This window comes from Eschscholzia californica, unplaced genomic scaffold (genome assembly GCF_041429995.1).
Source record: "Eschscholzia californica isolate CP2 unplaced genomic scaffold, dmEscCali1.0.p SCAF_4, whole genome shotgun sequence".
NCBI classification, from domain to species: domain Eukaryota; kingdom Viridiplantae; phylum Streptophyta; class Magnoliopsida; order Ranunculales; family Papaveraceae; genus Eschscholzia; species Eschscholzia californica.
The window spans coordinates 18,916,987-18,922,227 of record NW_028238461.1 but is presented as its reverse complement, the minus strand read 5'-3'; the positions used below and the strand labels follow the sequence as shown (position 1 = coordinate 18,922,227).

The 5,241-nt window shown below is 34.4% G+C and overlaps 1 pseudogene across 1 annotated transcript; it reads right to left on the bottom strand.

The window, feature by feature from the left end:
- Positions 1 to 2,659, bottom strand: LOC147543417 (tRNA-splicing endonuclease subunit SEN54-like; annotated as a pseudogene). The gene is made up of 5 exons (XR_015223398.1): positions 2,582 to 2,659; positions 1,513 to 1,753; positions 1,298 to 1,429; positions 410 to 850; positions 1 to 270 (listed from the first exon to the last, which is right to left on the bottom strand). The product of XR_015223398.1 is annotated as a tRNA-splicing endonuclease subunit SEN54-like (transcript).
- Positions 2,660 to 5,241: the final 2,582 nt, after the last annotated feature.

Sequence of the window (5,241 nt, the reverse complement as noted above, 5' to 3'; positions counted from 1 at the left end):
TTTTAGTATCTAATTTCAGTCTGGATTATCAAAATGCTTCTTTTCACAAGTTTATGACAATTTCAGCAAGATAAAAAACCATTCTTCATGATCTTCGATGTTAAGATAAAATCAGTCTAGACGGTTAAGGTAACATAGGAAGTTGTACCTTATTAAAGGAAAAGAAACTGACCTGGCCATTTTCTACATGACAAAACTTGACTGCAATGCCATTGCATATTCTTTCAAGTTTCAACATCTTCGATTTCTTCTTTGGATGGTGGATTATCCCTTCACATTAAAAAAACTAATTAGCAAACCGTATCTGTATATGCGGGTCCACCCTTCCTCACCTTGACCTAGTAATTTAGGTACCTCCGCCCTACTCCACTTTTCTCCCCCGACAATATATAATAAATAAGGGATTTACCTGGTTAAGTGTACCATGAAATTGGGGTCGCCAGGAAACGATTTCTTGAATTTGCTGTTAGGAAGATACACATCAAAAGCTGGCTTTACTTCACCACTATTCTGTGAATCTCTGATCTTTTTGAAGTCGGTAATAATAAGTGTATCTGGAATAAGATTAGCAACTGCTAAAACCTCATTAATTTCAGTTTGTAGTACTCCATTTTTTCTTTCAGTGCCTTGGGTACACGTAGAAGTGGAGCCGCTCTTATCATTCTTCATCGTCCAAGGGATACCATGTCTCCCAACAATATATCCAAGTGATTTTAAGTTTCTATAAGCCTCAAAAGAATCCCAAGAACACCCACTTTTGCCCTCTGCAACCATCTCGTATATATCTTTTAAGGGAAATACAATATCATTCATGTCATAGAGAAGTAATGCCCCTCGTTCAACCAAAAACCTATTACAAGACCAAAAATAGTTTTAGTTACATATAAGAATATAACAAATAATCAAATCTCAATCATTTTATAGCTTGGTTGCGAAAGATGCGCTTTAGCAACGCTTAAGCGGCAAAGACAGTAGGTTGAGAAGAGGCTCGCTTTGCTTGTTGAGATTTCCACTAGTATCTACTTTTATTGCTGAAGCACGTTTGAACGAGTGCTTTGCTTGCCTCAACTCAGGACCTCATCGAGTCCAGTTTCTTGGTTTCATTGAAAATAACATTTTGTGTTTGCTAACGATTTGTTATAAGGACTTTTAAGTGTTATTTTACTTGTATATAATAATATAATATGTACATTGTTTAGGGGCTATTTCTCACTTTAAACCTGAAAGGGAAGAGTTTATCTGAGACTGAAACACCCAAGAAGAAAAGAAAACAAATGAATGATTCCAATTTACTTACAGGGTCTCCTCGATCAAGCAATAAACCTTGCTCTTTCGAACTATTCCAGTCGTAGTCCACATTCCACCCTTCTTTTCTGTAACCTCTGCCATCCCCATCTCCGCGACCCAGCGAGCCGTAGACACATCTTTCCTGAATAATCAAATAATCAATGAAACAACAAAGGACTTGTGTAAAAAGAAAGCTGACAATGTTTTTTCTCATTAAAATTTAACCTAAACTGATATTTAGGTATTGAACCAGACATAGAGAGGTGCACGTCCTCGTCAATTTCTTGTAAGTCAACCTTCAGATCTTGTATTTCATCAGAAGAACTTTCCCAAGTTTCAACTTCCATCACCAACCAACTATAATAAACTTGTAAAGAGATTTTTCCAACTCCTTAAACCCAAGTGGGAGAAATATGTTTCTTTGTTCTCTTCCTTTCTATGTGTTTCTCAACTTCTTTAGTTAAACCTGTAATAGAAGGACGTGAGCACCAATACGCTCCAAAAGTGATTATGACTTATGAGATATAAATCATGCTCCGTCTGAAAAGTAGATTTAAATGTCAAAAGACGATCACTAATACCATTTCTGCTTAGCTACACGTTATCATCAACAATGCCAAAGCTAAAAATATAGCAATCAACTATCAACACAATGGTAGAAAAGACAACAGTCATATATTGATATGTCTATAAGATATTTTAGAAAAACATAAACCCATTTTTAAAATATTCTAAGATTCACAATACAAATCTGTAAAAAATTCTACATCAATATTCCTTTATAGTTTCACTCTAGTTTTCTCTTATATAATCCTCTAAGAATAGAAAACCAATACTAACCAAACCCTAAACTCTGATAGAGTATATCTACTCGTTTTTGGTATATGATAAGAATATTTAATATCTTTTATTCGGTAGAATATCCTAGGTAATATTTCTTGTAATATCCTCTGTAATTCTAGTAATATTCCCTTTGAAAAACTATATAATGGAACCCCTACAAATGATTTTGGCAAGGGAGAATTTCACACTCTCATGGTATCAAAGCTTAAGGTTCTTAATCTCAATTTTTTTCTTCCTCCGGGATCACAACGAATATTATCAAAAACAGAGGATATTACAAGAAATATTACCTAGGATATTCCAACGAATAAAAGATATTACATTGTATATTCTTTTCATATACCAAAACCGAGTAAATAAGCAATATGGCCATGACGTCCACATATTTGACAAACAACTTGTGGATCATAAGAAGAAGAAGAACATGGATTAAGGTTACCAAGAATTGAACCTCTTTGAGCCTTAGAAGTGCGATTCCAGTTGCTTCTACCACGTCCTCGACCTCTATTACCAAAACTGGCACCACAACCACCACGGCCAGAACCATACGACCGATTTTGAGTTGAATCATGTGGTGGTTTATGGCTTTTAGCCACCAATTCCGTTGACTGAAAGGAAGGAGTATGTTGTTGTTGGATACGCATCTCATGTGTATATAACAAAGGAAGAAGTTAAGAGAATGATGGAAGCTTTTCCCTTGTTTCGATTGCATATACAAAGGCTGAAAAGTCTGTGCCTAAACCTCTTAAAATATGCAATACAAGTTCAATACCAGGAACCGGCATACAGGAGGCGACAATGGCATCAAATATCTCCTTAATTTTACCTACATAGTCAGTCATAGACAAAGCATTTTTCTGCATAGTTTGTAGTTGAAGAAGAAGTTGGGGCTTATGAGCATTATTTTGAGCTTAAAATGTCGTCCCTAAATAGTTGTAGAATTCTCGAGCAGTGCTGAACTGTAGAGTTTGTGCAAGAAAAGAAGGAGATATTGTTGTATTTAGCCAACTAATGATAGTTTGGTCAATTTTGGTCCATCGCATAAAAGTGGGATTAACAATTAACAATATCCATGGTCAATGATTCATCAAAAATCAGTTTTGGAAGAGCAATAGTTGTGATTTATGGTGAAATAGATCTTGGGATTTCATGATTGGTATTATTTGTTTCTTCCATGTGAGCTAGTTGGTGGAATCTAGTTTTTAGAGACTAAAATGATTAGATTAGTCAAGGTGGGAGATTGCAGGAGAGGGGTGGATGAGGAGGAAGACATTGTTGAAAGGTTGGGGATGGAGGAAATTGAAAAGAGGAAAAAAAAAATTGAGATCAAGAACCTTAAGCTCTGGATACGATGAAAGTGTGAAATTTTCCCTTCCCACAATCATTCGTAGGGGTTTCACTATATAGTTTTTCAAGGGATATTACAAAGAATATTAACAGAATTACAGAGGATGTTACAAGAAATATTACCTAGGATATTCTACCGAATAAAAAATATCACATAATATATTCTTTTCGTATACCAAAAACGAGTAGATATACTCTATCAACTTGTGGATCATAAGAAGAAGAAGAAGGAACATAAGAATACCAAGAATTGAACTTCATCATCAAGGATTAGTGAAGGCTCATCATCAAGTATTATGTTTCAAACTCCCTCCTGGATCCGAAGATTGAGCTTGAGTGAGGGTGATAGAGTATATCTACTCGTTTTTGGTATATGAAAAGAATATATATAATATCTTTATTCGATAGAATATCCTAGGTAATATTTCTTGTAATATCCTCTTGTAATTCTGGTAATATTCTTTGTAATATTTTCTTTGAAAAACTACATAATGGAACCCCTACCATTGATTACGGGAAGGGAGAATTTTACTCTTTCAAACTCACTACTAAATCAAAACACAAAAATACTCTTAAAACTTGAATCCATATTATTAACTTAAAATATCATCAGTTTGACTCGGGAAAAAGGGACTCTGATAAGTATTCTTGTCTTGAACAATTGATGGAGTAAAACCCTAATGGTGTGTTGAGATGAAAGAATCATGATTCCGAGGATTCACAATGCATTTGGATGAGTCCTAAGATAGTAGCATTTAGGAATCCAAAGGAATTTTTGTGGTATATTTGGTAACGAATAAGAATCCTAAATTCTTAATCCCTTCATCTGAGTTTCTTTAGCCTACTTGGCAGCCATCTTTGGATACTTCAAAAAAATCAATTACAAGAATCAATTAGAACAACCATAAATCAGAAAGCATAATAAAAGAACGCCAGGAAATCTATCAAATTGTACAATTGCATTGTTCAAAGACAAATTTCATAATTCCCCTAAAATGGAAGTTCCCTAATTATGAGAATCCTAATTTAAAATATGATCACAAGACCATTCTTACCAAATCCTACTTTTGGCAGGAACCCTACTTTGGCATTTGGACTTCCTCATCCCAATACTCTACAACATATATTTGTATGTCAAAATCTTGCTAGGTATTTTAGGAACTCAACTCCTTACTACTACGACTAATTTATGATCACTGGTTCTAGGTACTGAATACTAAAGAATCTGAATTTCATAGGTATAGCCTTATAGGTAGTGGGTAGTTTGATAACCAACCTTTACATTAAGAACTCATCTGAATTTCAGCCGCTTACTTTCGAATATTTTTCACATCTGATCAAGGCTAATGGACCTTGATTAACCAACTAATTGCTTAGATTTTCCAGGAGTACCAAATTGGAATTTATGTGCCAATATCTTCATTGTTATATCCCAAAATCAGTTCACCACCAACTAGAGCAACACCATCCTCTAAATTCCTCATTTTTTAATACTGTTAAATTCTTGTGCATTAATATAAACATTACCAAGTAGGGCAAAAAAACCCTAACAAGAAACCAGCAAGAACTACTTTAGAAAACAAAAAAAAAAAAAAAACATAAAATTGATTATTTGGGTATGAAGATGATACCTGAAAAAACTTGAATCTGGCTTGAAGATGATACCTGAAAAAACTTGAATCTGGCTTGAAGATGATACCTGACCTCTTTGGCAAACAAATTAGGTCTTAAATCTTAGATTGAAAACCCCTAAATGACCAAAAT